Source organism: Oncorhynchus clarkii, unplaced genomic scaffold (assembly GCF_045791955.1).
Source record: "Oncorhynchus clarkii lewisi isolate Uvic-CL-2024 unplaced genomic scaffold, UVic_Ocla_1.0 unplaced_contig_4226_pilon_pilon, whole genome shotgun sequence".
NCBI lineage: Eukaryota > Metazoa > Chordata > Actinopteri > Salmoniformes > Salmonidae > Oncorhynchus > Oncorhynchus clarkii.
In genome coordinates this window covers 1-18,313 of record NW_027258087.1, presented here as the reverse complement: position 1 = coordinate 18,313, position 18,313 = coordinate 1, and the positions used below count along the sequence as shown (strand labels likewise).

The following is an 18,313-nucleotide window of genomic DNA, read 5'->3' as shown; positions in this document are numbered from 1 at the left end:
TCAGAGTGCTGGCAGAGATAGAATACAAATTCATAGCCTTCGGTATCACCAGCTATGCAGTGTGGAAAGCTTGCTCGAAATTCCAAGCGGATGGTTGTTTGCGAAGTGAGTTGGTGTTTCGGCAGAGAAAATAATCACCTAACGTGGGGCTCGAACCCACGACCCTAAAATTAAGAGTCTCATGCTCTACCGACTGAGCTAGCCAGGTACCTCAATGGTGATTTTGAGTTGGTTCGAATATCGTACATCCCAGTTTCTGCAAAATATGGTGATCAGTGCGTGTTGTTGATGGATCCTGTGGTGCAATCTGTTAGCGTGTTGTACTTATACAGCAGTATACAGCAATTATATCTTCCTGTTTGGCCCTGTCCGGGGGTGTCCTCGGAGTGGGCCACAGTGTCTCCTGACCCCTCCTGTCTCAGCCTCCAGTATTTATGCTGCAGTAGTTTATGTGTCGGGGGGCTAGGGTCAGTTTGTTATATCTGGAGTACTTCTCCTGTCCTATTCGGTGTCCTGGTTGAATCTAAGTGTGCGTTCTCTAATTCTCTCCTTCTCTCTTTCTCTCTCTCGGAGGACCTGAGCCCTAGGACTATGCCCCAGGACTACCTGACATGATGACTCCTTGCTGTCCCCAGTCCACCTGGCTGTGCTGCTGCTCCAGTTTCAACTGACCTGAGCCCTAGGACCATGCCCCAGGACTACCTGACATGATGACTCCTTGCTGTCCCCAGTCCACCTGACTGTGCTGCTGCTCCAGTTTAAACTATTCTGCCTTATTATTATTCGACCATGCTGGTCATCTATGAACATTTGAACATCTTGACCATGTTTTGTTATAATCTCCACCCGGCACAGCCAGAAGAGGACTGGCCACCCCACATAGCCTGGTTCCTCTCTAGGTTTCTTCCTAGGTTTTGGCCTTTCTAGGGAGTTTTTCCTAGCCACCGTGCTTCTACACCTGCATTGCTTGCTGTTTGGGGTTTTAGGCTGGGTTTTTGTACAGCACTTTGAGATATCAGCTGATGTACGAAGGGCTATATAAATAAATTTGATTTGATTTGATTTGATTTGAATTAGATGCGAAGGTTATGAGTTCAAGGCCCACCAGGAGCAAGTATTCTTCTTGAAGCCTCTGCCTGTCTATTTCTTGTCCGGAAAATGATAATTTATTCAATCCATTTAGGAGTACAATTCATTGGTAATAGGTATGTCATTGAGATGACAGGTCAGAGTGCAGGAAGAGATAGAATACAAATTCATAGCCTTCTGTATCACCAGCTATGCAGTGTGGCAAGCCTGCTCGAAATTCCAAGCGGATGGCTGTTTGCGAAGTGAGTTGGTGCTTCGGCAGAGAAAATAATCACCTAACGTGGGGCTCGAACCCACGACCCTGAGATTAAGAGTCCCATGCTCTACCGTCTGAGCTAGCCAGGTACCTCAGTAGAGTTTTTGACTTGGTACGAATATCGTACAGCCCAGTTTCTGCAAAATATGGTGATCAGTGAGAGTGTTGTTGATGGATCCTGTGGTGCAATCTGTTAGCGTGTTGTACTTATACAGCAGTATACAGCAATTAGATGATAAGGTTATGAGTTCAAGCCCCACCAGGAGCAAGTATTGTTCTTGAAGCCTCTGCCTGTCTATTTCTTGTCCGGAAAATTATAATTTATTCAATCCATTTAGGAGCACAATTCACCAGTAATAGGTATGTCATTGAGATGACAGGTCAGTGCAGGCAGAGATAGAATACAAATTCATAGCCTTCGTTAGCGTGTTGTACTTATACAGCAGTATACAGCAATTAGATGATAAGGTTATGAGTTCAAGCCCCACCAGGAGCAAGTATTGTTCTTGAAGCCTCTGCCTGTCTATTTCTTGTCCGGAAAATTATAATTTATTCAATCCATTTAGGAGTACAATTCACCAGTAATAGGTATGTCATTGAGATGACAGGTCAGAGTGCAGGCAGAGATAGAATACAAATTCATAGCCTTCGTTATCACCAGCTATGCAGTGTGGAAAGCTTGCTCGAAATTCCAAGCGGATGGTTGTTTGCGAAGTGAGTTGGTGTTTCGGCAGAGAAAATAATCACCTAACGTGGGGCTCGAACCCACGACCCTAAAATTCAGAGTCTCATGCTCTACCGACTGAGCTAGCCAGGTACCTCAATGGTGATTTTGAGTTGGTTCGAATAGATACATCCCAGTTTCTGCAAAATATGGTGATCAGTGCGTGTTGTTGATGGATCCTGTGGTGCAATCTGTTAGCGTGTTGTACTTATACAGCAGTATACAGCAATTATATCCTTCCTGTTTGGCCCTGTCCGGGGGTGTCCTCGGAGTGGGCCACAGTGTCTCCTGACCCCTCCTGTCTCAGCCTCCAGTATTTATGCTGCAGTAGTTTATGTGTCGGGGGGCTAGGGTCAGTTTGTTATATCTGGAGTACTTCTCCTGTCCTATTCGGTGTCCTGTGTGAATCTAAGTGTGCGTTCTCTAATTCTCTCCTTCTCTCTTTCTCTCTCTCAGAGGACCTGAGCCCTAGGACTATGCCCCAGGACTACCTGACATGATGACTCCTTGCTGTCCCCAGTCCACCTGGCTGTGCTGCTGCTCCAGTTTCAACTGACCTGAGCCCTAGGACCATGCCCCAGGAATACCTGACATGATGACTCCTTGCTGTCCCCAGTCCACCTGACTGTGCTGCTGCTCCAGTTTCAACTATTCTGCCTTATTATTATTCGACCATGCTGGTCATCTATGAACATTTGAACATCTTGACCATGTTTTGTTATAATCTCCACCCGGCACAGCCAGAAGAGGACTGGCCACCCCACATAGCCTGGTTCCTCTCTAGGTTTCTTCCTAGGTTTTGGCCTTTCTAGGGAGTTTTTCCTAGCCACCGTGCTTCTACACCTGCATTGCTTGCTGTTTGGGGTTTTAGGCTGGGTTTTTGTACAGCACTTTGAGATATCAGCTGATGTACGAAGGGCTATATAAATAAATTTGATTTGATTTGATTTGATTTGAATTAGATGCGAAGGTTATGAGTTCAAGGCCCACCAGGAGCAAGTATTCTTCTTGAAGCCTCTGCCTGTCTATTTCTTGTCCGGAAAATGATAATTTATTCAATCCATTTAGGAGTACAATTCATTGGTAATAGGTATGTCATTGAGATGACAGGTCAGAGTGCAGGAAGAGATAGAATACAAATTCATAGCCTTCTGTATCACCAGCTATGCAGTGTGGCAAGCCTGCTCGAAATTCCAAGCGGATGGCTGTTTGCGAAGTGAGTTGGTGCTTCGGCAGAGAAAATAATCACCTAACGTGGGGCTCGAACCCACGACCCTGAGATTAAGAGTCTCATGCTCTACCGACTGAGCTAGCCAGGTACCTCAGTAGTGTTTTTGACTTGGTACGAATATCGTACAGCCCAGTTTCTGCAAAATATGGTGATCAGTGAGAATGTTGTTGATGGATCCTGTGGTGCAATCTGTTAGCGTGTTGTACTTATACAGCAGTATACAGCAATTAGATGATAAGGTTATGAGTTCAAGCTCCACCAGGAGCAAGTATTGTTCTTGAAGCCTCTGCCTGTCTATTTCTTGTCCGGAAAATGATAATTTATTCAATCCATTTAGGAGTACAATTCATTGGTAATAGGTATGTCATTGAGATGACAGGTCAGAGTGCAGGAAGAGATAGAATACAAATTCATAGTCTTCTGTATCACCAGCTATGCAGTGTGGCAAGTTTGCTCGAAATTCCAAGCGGATGGTTGTTTGCGAAGTGACTTGGTGCTTCGGCAGAGAAAATAATCACCTAACGTGGGGCTCGAACCCACGACCCTGAGATTAAGAGTCTCATGCTCTACCGACTGAGCTAGCCAGGTACCTCAATAGTATTTTTGACTTGGTACGAATATCGTACAGCCCAGTTTCTGCAAACTATGGTGATCAGTGAGAGTGTTGTTGATGGATCCTGTGGTGCAATCTGTTAGCGTGTTGTACATATACAGCAGTATACAGCAATTAGATGATAAGGTTATGAGTTCAAGCCCCACCAGGAGCAAGTATTGTTCTTGAAGCCTCTGCCTGTCTATTTCTTGTCCGGAAAATGATAATTTATTCAATCCATTTAGGAGTACAATTCATCGGTAATAGGTATGTCATTGAGATGACAGGTCAGAGTGCAGGCAGAGATAGAATACAAATTCATAGCCTTCTGTATCACCAGCTATGCAGTGTGGCAAGCTTGCTCGAAATTCCAAGCGGATGGTTGTTCGCGAAGTGAGTTGGTGCTTCGGCAGAGAAACTAATCACCTAACGTGGGGCTCGAACCCACGACCCTGAGATTAAGAGTCTCATGCTCTACCGACTGAGCTAGCCAGGTACCTCAATGGTGATTTTGAGTTGGTTCGAATATCGCACATCCCAGTTTCTGCAAAATATGGTGATCAGTGAGAGTGTTGTTGATGGATCCTGTGGCGCAATCTGTTAGCGTGTTGTACTTATACAGCAGTATACAGCAATTAGATGATAAGGTTATGAGTTCAAGCCCCACCAGGAGCAAGTATTGTTCTTGAAGCCTCTGCTAGTCTATTTCTTGTCCGGAAAATGATAATTTATTCAATCCATTTAGGAGTACAATTCATTGGTAATAGGTATGTCATTGAGATGACAGGTCAGAGTGCAGGCAGAGATAGAATACAAATTCATAGCATTCTGTATCACCAGCTTTGCAGGCTGGCAAGCCTGCTCGAAATTCCAAGCGGATGGCTGTTTGCGAAGTGAGTTGGTGCTTCGGCAGAGAAAATGATCACCTAACGTGGGGCTCGAACCCACGACCCTGAGATTAAGAGTCTCATGCTCTACCGACTGATTTAGCCAGGTAACTCAGTAGTATTTTTGACTTGGTACGAATATCGTACAGCCCAGTTACTGCAAAATATGGTGATCAGTGAGAGTGTTGTTGATGGATCCTGTGGTGCAATCTGTTAGCGTGTTGTACTTATACAGCAGTATACAGCAATTAGATGATAAGGTTATGAGTTCAAGCCCCACCAGGAGCAAGTATTGTTCTGGAAGCCTCTGCCTGTCTATTTCTTGTCCGGAAAATGATAATTTATTCAATCAATTTAGGAGTACAATTCATCGGTAATAGGTATGTCATTGAGATGACAGGTCAGAGTGCAGGAAGAGATAGAATACAAATTCACAGCCTTCTGTATCACCAGCTATGCAGGCTGGCAAGCCTGCTCGAAATTCCAAGCGGATGGCTGTTTGCGAAGTGAGTTGGTGCTTAGGCAGAGAAAATAATCACCTAATGTGGAGCTCGAACCCACGACCCTGAGATTAAGAGTCTCATGCTCTACCGACTGAGCTAGCCAGGTACCTCAATAGTATTTTTGACTTGGTACGAATATCGTACAGCCCAGTTTCTGCAAACTATGGTGATCAGTGAGAGTGTTGTTGATGGATCCTGTGGTGCAATCTGTTAGCGTGTTGTACTTATACAGCAGTATACAGCAATTAGATGATAAGGTTATGAGTTCAAGCCCCACCAGGAGCAAGTATTGTTCTTGAAGCCTCTGCCTGTCTATTTCTTGTCCGGAAAATGATAATTTATTCAATCCATTTAGGAGTACAATTCATCGGTAATAGGTATGTCATTGAGATGACAGGTCAGAGTGCAGGCAGAGATAGAATACAAATTCATAGCCTTCTGTATCACCAGCTATGCAGTGTGGCAAGCTTGCTCGAAATTCCAAGCGGATGGTTGTTCGCGAAGTGAGTTGGTGCTTCGGCAGAGAAACTAATCACCTAACGTGGGGCTCGAACCCACGACCCTGAGATTAAGAGTCTCATGCTCTACCGACTGAGCTAGCCAGGTACCTCAATGGTGATTTTGAGTTGGTTCGAATATCGCACATCCCAGTTTCTGCAAAATATGGTGATCAGTGAGAGTGTTGTTGATGGATCCTGTGGCGCAATCTGTTAGCGTGTTGTACTTATACAGCAGTATACAGCAATTAGATGATAAGGTTATGAGTTCAAGCCCCACCAGGAGCAAGTATTGTTCTTGAAGCCTCTGCTAGTCTATTTCTTGTCCGGAAAATGATAATTTATTCAATCCATTTAGGAGTACAATTCATTGGTAATAGGTATGTCATTGAGATGACAGGTCAGAGTGCAGGCAGAGATAGAATACAAATTCATAGCATTCTGTATCACCAGCTTTGCAGGCTGGCAAGCCTGCTCGAAATTCCAAGCGGATGGCTGTTTGCGAAGTGAGTTGGTGCTTCGGCAGAGAAAATGATCACCTAACGTGGGGCTCGAACCCACGACCCTGAGATTAAGAGTCTCATGCTCTACCGACTGATTTAGCCAGGTAACTCAGTAGTATTTTTGACTTGGTACGAATATCGTACAGCCCAGTTACTGCAAAATATGGTGATCAGTGAGAGTGTTGTTGATGGATCCTGTGGTGCAATCTGTTAGCGTGTTGTACTTATACAGCAGTATACAGCAATTAGATGATAAGGTTATGAGTTCAAGCCCCACCAGGAGCAAGTATTGTTCTGGAAGCCTCTGCCTGTCTATTTCTTGTCCGGAAAATGATAATTTATTCAATCAATTTAGGAGTACAATTCATCGGTAATAGGTATGTCATTGAGATGACAGGTCAGAGTGCAGGAAGAGATGAATACAAATTCACAGCCTTCTGTATCACCAGCTATGCAAGCCTGCTCGAAATTCCAAGCTCCAGGCTGTTTGCGAAGTGAGTTAGTGCTTCGGCAGAGAAAATAATCACCTAACGTGGGGCTCGAACCCACGACCCTGAGATTAAGAGTCTCATGCTCTGCCGACTGAGCTAGCCAGGTACCTCAATAGTATTTTTGACTTGGTACGAATATCGTACAGCCCAGTTTCTGCAAAATATGGTGATCAGTGAGAGTGTTGTTGATGGATCCTGTGGTGCAATCTGTTAGCGTGTTGTACTTATACAGCAGTATACAGCAATTAGATGATAAGGTTATGAGTTCAAGGCCCACCAGGAACAAGTATTCTTCTTGAAGCCTCTGCCTGTCTATTTCTTGTCCGGAAAATTATAATTTATTCAATCCATTTAGGAGTACAATTCATTGGTAATAGGTATGTCATTGAGATGACAGGTCAGAGTGCAGTCAGAGATAGAATACAAATTCATAGCCTTCTGTATCACCAGCTATGCAGGCTGGCAAGCCTGCTCGAAATTCCAAGCGGATGGCTGTTTGCGAAGTGAGTTGGTGCTTCGGCAGAGAAAATAATCACCTAATGTGGAGCTCGAACCCACGACCCTGAGATTAAGAGTCTCATGCTCTACCGACTGAGCTAGACAGTTACCTCAATAGTATTTTTGACTTGGTACGAATATCGTACAGCCCAGTTTCTGCAAAATATGGTGATCAGTGAGAGTGTTGTTGATGGATCGTGTGGTGCAATCTGTTAGCGTGTTGTACTTATACAGCAGTATACAGCAATTAGATGATAAGGTTATGAGTTCAAGCCCCACCAGGAGCAAGTATTGTTCTTGAAGCCTCTGCCTGTCTATTTCTTGTCCGGAAAATGATAATTTATTCAATCCATTTAGGAGTACAATTCATCGGTAATAGGTATGTCATTGAGATGACAGGTCAGAGTGCAGGCAGAGATAGAATACAAATTCATAGCCTTCGGTATCACCAGCTATGCAGTGTGGCAAGCTTGCTCGAAATTCCAAGCGTATGGTTGTTTGCGAAGTGAGTTGGTGTTTCGGCAGAGAAAATAATCACCTAACGTGGGGCTCGAACCCACGACCCTGAGATTAAGAGTCTCATGCTCTACCGACTGAGCTAGCCAGGTACCTCAATGGTGATTTTGAGTTGGTTGGAATATCGTACATCCAAGTTTCTGTAAAATATGGTGATCAGTGCGTGTTGTTGATGGATCCTGTGGTGCAATCTGTTAGCGTGTTGTACTTTTACAGCAGTATACAGCAATTATATCCTTCCTGTTTGGCCCTGTCCGGGGGTGTCCTCGGAGTGGGCCACAGTGTCTCCTGACCCCTCCTGTCTCAGCCTCCAGTATTTATGCTGCAGTAGTTTATGTGTCGGGGGGCTAGGGTCAGTTTGTTATATCTGGAGTACTTCTCCTGTCCTATTCGGTGTCCTGGTTGAATCTAAGTGTGCGTTCTCTAATTCTCTCCTTCTCTCTTTCTCTCTCTCGGAGGACCTGAGCCCTAGGACTATGCCCCAGGACTACCTGACATGATGACTCCTTGCTGTCCCCAGTCCACCTGGCTGTGCTGCTGCTCCAGTTTCAACTGACCTGAGCCCTAGGACCATGCCCCAGGACTACCTGACATGATGACTCCTTGCTGTCCCCAGTCCACCTGACTGTGCTGCTGCTCCAGTTTAAACTATTCTGCCTTATTATTATTCGACCATGCTGGTCATCTATGAACATTTGAACATCTTGACCATGTTTTGTTATAATCTCCACCCGGCACAGCCAGAAGAGGACTGGCCACCCCACATAGCCTGGTTCCTCTCTAGGTTTCTTCCTAGGTTTTGGCCTTTCTAGGGAGTTTTTCCTAGCCACCGTGCTTCTACACCTGCATTGCTTGCTGTTTGGGGTTTTAGGCTGGGTTTTTGTACAGCACTTTGAGATATCAGCTGATGTACGAAGGGCTATATAAATAAATTTGATTTGATTTGATTTGATTTGAATTAGATGCGAAGGTTATGAGTTCAAGGCCCACCAGGAGCAAGTATTCTTCTTGAAGCCTCTGCCTGTCTATTTCTTGTCCGGAAAATGATAATTTATTCAATCCATTTAGGAGTACAATTCATTGGTAATAGGTATGTCATTGAGATGACAGGTCAGAGTGCAGGAAGAGATAGAATACAAATTCACAGCCTTCTGGATCACCAGCTATGCAAGCCTGCTCGTAATTCCAAGCTCCAGAATGTTTGCGAAGTGAGTTGGTGCTTCGGCAGAGAAAATAATCACCTAACGTGGAGCTCGAACCCACGACCCTGAGATTAAGAGTCTCATGCTCTGCCGACTGAGCTAGCCAGTTACCTCAATGGTGATTTTGAGTTGGTTCGAATATCGTACAGCCCAGTTTCTGCAAAATATGGTGATCAGTGAGAGTGTTGTTGATGGATCCTGTGGTGCAATCTGTTAGCGTGTTGTACTTATACAGCAGTATACAGCAATTAGATGATAAGGTTATGAGTTCAAGCTCCACCAGGAGCAAGTATTGTTCTTGAAGCCTCTGCCTGTCTATTTCTTGTCCGGAAAATGATAATTTATTCAATCCATTTAGGAGTACAATTCACCGGTAATAGGTATGTCATTGAGATGACAGGTCAGAGTGTAGGCAGAGATACAATACAAATTCATAGTCTTCTGTATCACCAGCTATGCAGTGTGGCAAGCTTGCTCGAAATTCCAAGCGGATGGTTGTTTGCGAAGTGAGTTGGTGCTTCGGCAGAGAAAATAATCACCTAACGTGGGGCTCGAACCCACGACCCTGAGATTAAGAGTCTCATGCTCTACCGACTGAGCTAGCCAGGTACCGCAATGGTGATTTTGAGTTGGTACGAATATCGTACATCCCAGTTTCTGCAAAATATGGTCATCGGTGCGTGTTGTTGATGGAGCCTGTGGTGCAATCTGTTAGCGTGTTGTACTTATACAGCAGTATACAGCAATTAGATGCGAAGGTTATGAGTTCAAGGCCCACCAGGAGCAAGTATTCTTCTTGAAGCCTCTGCCTGTCTATTTCTTGTCCGGAAAATGATAATTTATTCAATCCATTTAGGAGTACAATTCATTGGTAATAGGTATGTCATTGAGATGACAGGTCAGAGTGCAGGAAGAGATAGAATACAAATTCACAGCCTTCTGTATCACCAGCTATGCAAGCCTGCTCGAAATTCCAAGCTCCAGGCTGTTTGCGAAGTGAGTTAGTGCTTCGGCAGAGAAAATAATCACCTAACGTGGGGCTCGAACCCACGACCCTGAGATTAAGAGTCTCATGCTCTGCCGACTGAGCTAGCCAGGTACCTTAATAGTATTTTTGACTTGGTACGAATATCGTACAGCCCAGTTTCTGCAAAATATGGTGATCAGTGAGAGTGTTGTTGATGGATCCTGTGGTGCAATCTGTTAGCGTGTTGTACTTATACAGCAGTATACAGCAATTAGATGATAAGGTTATGAGTTCAAGGCCCACCAGGAGCAAGTATTCTTCTTGAAGCCTCTGCCTGTCTATTTCTTGTCCGGAAATTTATAATTTATTCAATTCATTTAGGAGCACAATTCATTAGTAATAGGTATGTCATTGAGATGACAGGTCAGAGTGCAGGCAGAGATAGAATACAAATTCATAGCCTTCTGTATCACCAGCTATGCAGGCTGGCAAGCCTGCTCGAAATTCCAAGCGGATGGCTGTTTGCGAAGTGAGTTGCTGCTTCGGCAGAGAAAATAATCACCTAATGTGGAGCTCGAACCCACGACCCTGAGATTAAGAGTCTCATGCTCTACCGACTGAGCTAGCCAGGTACCTCAATATTATTTTTGACTTGGTACGAATATCGTACAGCCCAGTTTCTGCAAAATATGGTGATCAGTGCGAGTGTTGTTGATGGATCCTGTGGTGCAATCTGTTAGCGTGTTGTACTTATACAGCAGTATACAGCAATTAGATGTGAAGGTTATGAGTTCAAGGCCCACCAGGAGCAAGTATTCTTCTTGAAGCCTCTGCCTGTCTATTTCTTGTCCGGAAAATGATAATTTATTCAAACCATTTAGGATTACAGTTCATTGGTAGTAGGTATGTCATTGAGATGACAGGTCAGAGTGCAGGCAGAGCTAGAATACAAATTCATAGCCTTCTGTATCACCAGCTATGCAGTGTGGCAAGCCTGCTCGAAATTCCAAGCGGATGGCTGTTTGCGAAGTGAGTTGGTGCTTCGGCAGAGAAAATAATCACCTAACGTGGGGCTCAAACCCACGAACCTGAGATTAAGAGTCTCATGCTCTACCGACTGAGCTAGCCAGGTACCTCAATAGTATTTTTGACTTGGTACGAATATCGTACAGCCCAGTTTCTGCAAAATATGGTGATCAGTGAGAGTGTTGTTGATGGATCCTGTGGTGCAATCTGTTAGCGTGTTGTACTTATACAGCAGTATACAGCAATTAGATGATAAGGTTATGAGTTCAAGCCCCACCAGGAGCAAGTATTGTTCTTGAAGCCTCTGCCTGTCTATTTCTTGTCCGGAAAAGGATAATTTATTCAATCCATTTAGGAGTACAATTCATCGGTAATAGGTATGTCATTGAGATGACAGGTCAGAGTGCAGGCAGAGATAGAATACAAATTCATAGCCTTCTGTATCACCAGCTATGCAGTGTGGCAAGTTTGCTCGAAATTCCAAGCAGATGGTTGTTTGCGAAGTGAGTTGGTGCTTCGGCAGAGAAAATAATCACCTAACGTGGGGCTCGAACCCACGACCCTGAGATTAAGAGTCTCATGCTCTACCGACTGAGCTAGCCAGGTGCCTCAATAGTCATTTTGACTTGGTTCGAATATCGTACAGCCCAGTTTCTGCAAAATATGGTGATCAGTGAGAGTGTTGTTGATGGATCCTGTGGTGCAATCTGTTAGCGTGTTGTACTTATACAGCAGTATACAGCAATTAGATGCGAAGGTTATGAGTTCAAGGCCCACCAGGAGCAAGTATTCTTCTTGAAGCCTCTGCCTGTCTATTTCTTGTCCGGAAAATGATAATTTATTCAATCCATTTAGGAGTATAATTCATTGGTAATAGGTATGTCATTGAGATGACAGGTCAGAGTGCAGGAAGAGATAGAATACAAATTCACAGCCTTCTGTATCACCAGCTATGCAAGCCTGCTCGAAATTCCAAGCTCCAGGCTGTTCGCGAAGTGAGTTAGTGCTTCGGCAGAGAAAATAATCACCTAACGTGGGGCTCGAACCCACGACCCTGAGATTAAGAGTCTCATGCTCTGCCGACTGAGCTAGCCAGGTACCTCAATAGTATTTTTGACTTGGTACGAATATCGTACAGCCCAGTTTCTGCAAAATATGGTGATCAGTGAGAGTGTTGTTGATGGATCCTGTGGTGCAATCTGTTAGCGTGTTGTACTTATACAGCAGTATACAGCAATTAGATGATAAGGTTATGAGTTCAAGGCCCACCAGGAACAAGTATTCTTCTTGAAGCCTCTGCCTGTCTATTTCTTGTCCGGAAAATTATAATTTATTCAATCCATTTAGGAGTACAATTCATTGGTAATAGGTATGTCATTGAGATGACAGGTCAGAGTGCAGTCAGAGATAGAATACAAATTCATAGCCTTCTGTATCACCAGCTATGCAGGCTGGCAAGCCTGCTCGAAATTCCAAGCGGATGGCTGTTTGCGAAGTGAGTTGGTGCTTCGGCAGAGAAAATAATCACCTAATGTGGAGCTCGAACCCACGACCCTGAGATTAAGAGTCTCATGCTCTACCGACTGAGCTAGACAGTTACCTCAATAGCATTTTTGACTTGGTACGAATATCGTACAGCCCAGTTTCTGCAAAATATGGTGATCAGTGAGAGTGTTGTTGATGGATCCTGTGGTGCAATCTGTTAGCGTGTTGTACTTATACAGCAGTATACAGCAATTATATCCTTCCTGTTTGGCCCTGTCCGGGGGTGTCCTCGGAGTGGGCCACAGTGTCTCCTGACCCCTCCTGTCTCAGCCTCCAGTATTTATGCTGCAGTAGTTTATGTGTCGGGGGGCTAGGGTCAGTTTGCTGGAGTACTTCTCCTGTCCTATTCGGTGTCCTGTGTGAATCTAAGTGTGCGTTCTCTAATTCTCTCCTTCTCTCTTTCTCTCTCTCGGAGGACCTGAGCCCTAGGACTATGCCCCAGGACTACCTGACATGATGACTCCTTGCTGTCCCCAGTCCACCTGGCTGTGCTGCTGCTCCAGTTTCAACTGACCTGAGCCCTAGGACCATGCCCCAGGAATACCTGACATGATGACTCCTTGCTGTCCCCAGTCCACCTGACTGTGCTGCTGCTCCAGTTTCAACTATTCTGCCTTATTATTATTCGACCATGCTGGTCATCTATGAACATTTGAACATCTTGACCATGTTTTGTTATAATCTCCACCCGGCACAGCCAGAAGAGGACTGGCCACCCCACATAGCCTGGTTCCTCTCTAGGTTTCTTCCTAGGTTTTGGCCTTTCTAGGGAGTTTTTCCTAGCCACCGTGCTTCTACACCTGCATTGCTTGCTGTTTGGGGTTTTAGGCTGGGTTTCTGTACAGCACTTTGAGATATCAGCTGATGTACGAAGGGCTATATAAATACATTTGATTTGATTTGATTTGATTTGAATTATATGCGAAGGTTATGAGTTCAAGGCCCACCAGGAGCAAGTATTCTTCTTGAAGCCTCTGCCTGTCTATTTCTTGTCCGGAAAATGATAATTTATTCAATCCATTTAGGAGTACAATTCATTGGTAATAGGTATGTCATTGAGATGACAGGTCAGAGTGCAGGAAGAGATAGAATACAAATTCACAGCCTTCTGGATCACCAGCTATGCAAGCCTGCTCGTAATTCCAAGCTCCAGAATGTTTGCGAAGTGAGTTGGCTTCGGCAGAGAAAATAATCACCTAACGTGGAGCTCGAACCCACGACCCTGAGATTAAGAGTCTCATGCTCTGCCGACTGAGCTAGCCAGTTACCTCAATGGTGATTTTGAGTTGGTTCGAATATCGTACAGCCCAGTTTCTGCAAAATATGGTGATCAGTGAGAGTGTTGTTGATGGATCCTGTGGTGCAATCTGTTAGCGTGTTGTACTTATACAGCAGTATACAGCAATTAGATGATAAGGTTATGAGTTCAAGCTCCACCAGGAGCAAGTATTGTTCTTGAAGCCTCTGCCTGTCTATTTCTTGTCCGGAAAATTATAATTTATTCAATCCATTTAGGAGTACAATTCACCGGTAATAGGTATGTCATTGAGATGACAGGTCAGAGTGTAGGCAGAGATAGAATACAAATTCATAGTCTTCTGTATCACCAGCTATGCAGTGTGGCAAGCTTGCTCGAAATTCCAAGCGGATGGTTGTTTGCGAAGTGAGTTGGTGCTTCGGCAGAGAAATTAATCACCTAACGTGGGGCTCGAACCCACGACCCTGAGATTAAGAGTCTCATGCTCTACCGACTGAGCTAGCCAGGTACGTCAATAGTATTTTTGACTTGGTACGAATATCGTACAGCCCAGTTTCTGCAAAATATGGTGATCAGTGCGTGTTGTTGATGGATCCTGCGGTGCAATCTGTTAGCGTGTTGTACTTATACAGCAGTATACAGCAATTAGATGTGAAGGTTATGAGTTCAAGGCCCACCAGGAGCAAGTATGCTTCTTGAAGCCTCTGCCTGTCTATTTCTTGTCCGGAAAATGATAATTTATTCAATCCATTTAGGAGTACAATTCATCGGTAATAGGTATGTCATTGAGATGACAGGTCAGAGTGCAGGCAGAGATAGAATACAAATTCATAGCCTTCTGTATCACCAGCTATGCAGTGTGGCAAGCCTGCTCGAAATTCCAAGCGGATGGCTGTTTGCGAAGTGAGTTGGTGCTTCGGCAGAGAAAATAATCACCTAACGTGGGGCTCGAACCCACGACCCTGAGATTAAGAGTCTCATGCTCTACCGACTGAGCTAGCCAGGTAGCTCAGTAGTATTTTTGACTTGGTACGAATATCGTACAGCCCAGTTTCTGCAAAATATGGTGATCAGTGAGAGTGTTGTTGATGGATCCTGTGGTGCAATCTGTTAGCGTGTTGTACTTATACAGCAGTAGACAGCAATTAGATGACAAGGTTATGAGTTCAAGCCCCACCAGGAGCAAATATTCTTCTTGAAGCCTCTGCCTGTCTATTTCTTGTCCGGAAAATGATAATTTATTCAAACCATTTAGGATTACAGTTCATTGGTAGTAGGTATGTCATTGAGATGACAGGTCAGAGTGCAGGCAGAGCTAGAATACAAATTCATAGCCTTCTGTATCACCAGCTATGCAGTGTGGCAAGCCTGCTCGAAATTCCAAGCGGATGGCTGTTTGCGAAGTGAGTAGGTGCTTCGGCAGAGAAAATAATCACCTAACGTGGGGCTCAAACCCACGACCCTGAGATTAAGAGTCTCATGCTCTACCGACTGAGCTAGCCAGGTACCTCAATAGCATTTTTGACTTGGTACGAATATCGTACAGCCCAGTTTCTGCAAAATATGGTGATCAGTGAGAGTGTTGTTGATGGATCCTGTGGTGCAATCTGTTAGCGTGTTGTACTTATACAGCAGTATACAGCAATTAGATGCGAAGGTTATGAGTTCAAGCTCCACCAGGAGCAAGTATTGTTCTTGAAGCCTCTGCCTGTCTATTTCTTGTCCGGAAAATGATAATTTATTCAATCCATTTAGGAGTACAATTCACCGGTAATAGGTATGTCATTGAGATGACAGGTCAGAGTGCAGGCAGAGATAGAATACAAATTCATAGCCTTCTGTATCACCAGCTATGCAGTGTGGCAAGCTTGCTCGAAATTCCAAGCGGATGGTTGTTTGCGAAGTGAGTTGGTGTTTCGGCAGAGAAAATAATCACCTAACGTGGGGCTCGAACCCACGACCCTGAGATTAAGAGTCTCATGCTCTACCGACTGAGCTAGCCAGGTACCTCAATGGTGATTTTGAATTGGTTCGAATATCGTACATCCCAGTTTCTGCAAAATATGGTCATCGGTGCGTGTTGTTGATGGAGCCTGTGGTGCAATCTGTTAGCGTGTTGTACTTATACAGCAGTATACAGCAATTAGATGTGAAGGTTATGAGTTCAAGGCCCACCAGGAGCAAGTATTCTTCTTGAAGCCTCTGCCTGTCTATTTCTTGTCCGGAAAATGATAATTTATTCAATCCATTTAGGAGTACAATTCATTGGTAATAGGTATGTCATTGAGATGACAGGTCAGAGTGCAGGAAGAGATAGAATACAAATTCACAGCCTTCTGTATCACCAGCTATGCAAGCCTGCTCGAAATTCCAAGCTCCAGGCTGTTTGCGAAGTGAGTTAGTGCTTCGGCAGAGAAAATAATCACCTAACGTGGGGCTCGAACCCACGACCCTGAGATTAAGAGTCTCATGCTCTGCCGACTGAGCTAGCCAGGTACCTCAATAGTATTTTTGACTTGGTACGAATATCGTACAGCCCAGTTTCTGCAAAATATGGTGATCAGTGAGTGTTGTTGATGGATCCTGTGGTGCAATCTGTTAGCGTGTTGTACTTATACAGCAGTATACAGCAATTAGATGATAAGGTTATGAGTTCAAGGCCCACCAGGAGCAAGTATTCTTCTTGAAGCCTCTGCCTGTCTATTTCTTGTCCGGAAATTTATAATTTATTCAATTCATTTAGGAGCACAATTCATTAGTAATAGGTATGTCATTGAGATGACAGGTCAGAGTGCAGGCAGAGATAGAATACAAATTCATAGCCTTCTGTATCACCAGCTATGCAGGCTGGCAAGCCTGCTCGAAATTCCAAGCGGATGGCTGTTTGCGAAGTGAGTTGGTGCTTAGGCAGAGAAAATAATCACCTCATGTGGAGCTCGAACCCACGACCCTGAGATTAAGAGTCTCATGCTCTACCGACTGAGCTAGCCAGGTACCTCAATAGTATTTTTGACTTGGTACGAATATCGTACAGCCCAGTTTCTGCAAAATATGGTGATCAGTGCGAGTGTTGTTGATGGATCCTGTGGTGCAATCTGTTAGCGTGTTGTACTTATAGTATACAGCAATTAGATGACAAGGTTATGAGTTCAAGCCCCACCAGGAGCAAATATTCTTCTTGAAGCCTCTGCCTGTCTATTTCTTGTCCGGAAAATGATAATTTATTCAAACCATTTAGGATTACAGTTCATTGGTAGTAGGTATGTCATTGAGATGACAGGTCAGAGTGCAGGCAGAGATAGAATACAAATTCATAGCCTTCTGTATCACCAGCTATGCAGTGTGGCAAGCTTGCTCGAAATTCCAAGCGGATGGTTGTTTGCGAAGTGAGTTGGTGTTTCGGCAGAGAAAATAATCACCTAACGTGGGGCTCGAACCCACGACCCTAAAATTAAGAGTCTCATGCTCTACCGACTGAGCTAGCCAGGTACCTCAATGGTGATTTTGAGTTGGTTCGAATATCGTACATCCCAGTTTCTGCAAAATAGGGTGATCAGTGCGTGTTGTTGATGGATCCTGTGGTGCAATCTGTTAGCGTGTTGTACTTATACAGCAGTATACAGCAATTAGATGACAAGGTTATGAGTTCAAGCCCCACCAGGAGCAAGTATTCTTCTTGAAGCCTCTGAATGTCTATTTCTTGCCCGGAAAATGATAATTTATTCAATCCATTTAGGAGTACAGTTCATTGGTAATAGGTATGTCATTGAGATGACAGGTCAGAGTGCACGCAGAGATAGAATACAAATTCATAGCCTTCTGTATCACTAGCTATGCAGGGTGGCAAGCCTGCTTGAAATTCCAAGCGGATGGCTGTTTGCAAAGTCAGTTGGTGCTTCGGCAGAGAAAATACGCACCTAACGTGGGGCTCGAACCCACGACCCTGAGATTAAGAGTCTCATGCTCTACCGACTGAGCTAGCCAAGTACCTCAATAGATGTTTTGACTTGGTACGAATATCGTACAGCCCAGTTTCTGCAAAATATGGTGATCAGTGAGAGTGTTGTTGATGGATCCTGTGGTGCAATCTGTTAGCGTGTTGTACTTATACAGCAGTATACAGCAATTAGATGACAAGGTTATGAGTTCAAGCCCCACCAGGTGCAAGTATTCTTCTTGAATCCTCTGCCTGTCTATTTCTTGCCTAGAAAAGGAGCATTTATTCAATCCATTTAGGAGTACAATTAATCGGTAATAGGTATGTCATTGAGATGACAGGTCAGAGTGCAGGCAGAGATAGAATACAAATTCATAGCCTTCTGTATCAACAGCTATGCAGGGTGGCAAGCCTGCTCGAAATTCCAAGCGTATGGCTGTTTGCGAAGTGAGTTGGTGCTTCGGCAGAGAAAATAATCACCTAACGTGGGGCTCGAACCCATAACCCTGAGATTTAGAGTCTCATGCTCTACCGACTGAGCTGGCCAGGTACCTCAATGGTGATTTTGACTTGGTTTGAATATCGTACATT

General features: G+C 44.4%; 11 non-coding genes across 11 annotated transcripts; all 11 read right to left on the bottom strand.

Moving 5' to 3' along the window:
- Nucleotides 1–2,089: 2,089 nt before the first annotated feature.
- trnaq-cug (transfer RNA glutamine (anticodon CUG)) lies at nt 2,090–2,162 on the bottom strand. Its single transcript has one exon. It is a non-coding gene; the product is annotated as a tRNA-Gln (tRNA).
- Nucleotides 2,163–3,315: 1,153 nt separating this feature from the next.
- trnak-cuu (transfer RNA lysine (anticodon CUU)) lies at nt 3,316–3,388 on the bottom strand. The gene has a single exon. It is a non-coding gene; the product is annotated as a tRNA-Lys (tRNA).
- A 427-nt stretch (nt 3,389–3,815) lies between these two features.
- trnak-cuu (transfer RNA lysine (anticodon CUU)) lies at nt 3,816–3,888 on the bottom strand. Its single transcript has one exon. It is a non-coding gene; the product is annotated as a tRNA-Lys (tRNA).
- A 427-nt stretch (nt 3,889–4,315) lies between these two features.
- On the bottom strand, nt 4,316–4,388 carry trnak-cuu (transfer RNA lysine (anticodon CUU)). The gene has a single exon. It is a non-coding gene; the product is annotated as a tRNA-Lys (tRNA).
- Nucleotides 4,389–5,815: 1,427 nt separating this feature from the next.
- Nucleotides 5,816–5,888, bottom strand: trnak-cuu (transfer RNA lysine (anticodon CUU)). The gene has a single exon. It is a non-coding gene; the product is annotated as a tRNA-Lys (tRNA).
- Nucleotides 5,889–7,806: 1,918 nt separating this feature from the next.
- On the bottom strand, nt 7,807–7,879 carry trnak-cuu (transfer RNA lysine (anticodon CUU)). Its single transcript has one exon. It is a non-coding gene; the product is annotated as a tRNA-Lys (tRNA).
- A 1,646-nt stretch (nt 7,880–9,525) lies between these two features.
- On the bottom strand, nt 9,526–9,598 carry trnak-cuu (transfer RNA lysine (anticodon CUU)). Its single transcript has one exon. It is a non-coding gene; the product is annotated as a tRNA-Lys (tRNA).
- Nucleotides 9,599–11,515: 1,917 nt separating this feature from the next.
- trnak-cuu (transfer RNA lysine (anticodon CUU)) lies at nt 11,516–11,588 on the bottom strand. Its single transcript has one exon. It is a non-coding gene; the product is annotated as a tRNA-Lys (tRNA).
- A 2,632-nt stretch (nt 11,589–14,220) lies between these two features.
- Nucleotides 14,221–14,293, bottom strand: trnak-cuu (transfer RNA lysine (anticodon CUU)). The gene has a single exon. It is a non-coding gene; the product is annotated as a tRNA-Lys (tRNA).
- A 425-nt stretch (nt 14,294–14,718) lies between these two features.
- On the bottom strand, nt 14,719–14,791 carry trnak-cuu (transfer RNA lysine (anticodon CUU)). The gene has a single exon. It is a non-coding gene; the product is annotated as a tRNA-Lys (tRNA).
- Nucleotides 14,792–15,718: 927 nt separating this feature from the next.
- trnak-cuu (transfer RNA lysine (anticodon CUU)) lies at nt 15,719–15,791 on the bottom strand. The gene has a single exon. It is a non-coding gene; the product is annotated as a tRNA-Lys (tRNA).
- Between the last annotated feature and the right edge of the window lie 2,522 nt (nt 15,792–18,313).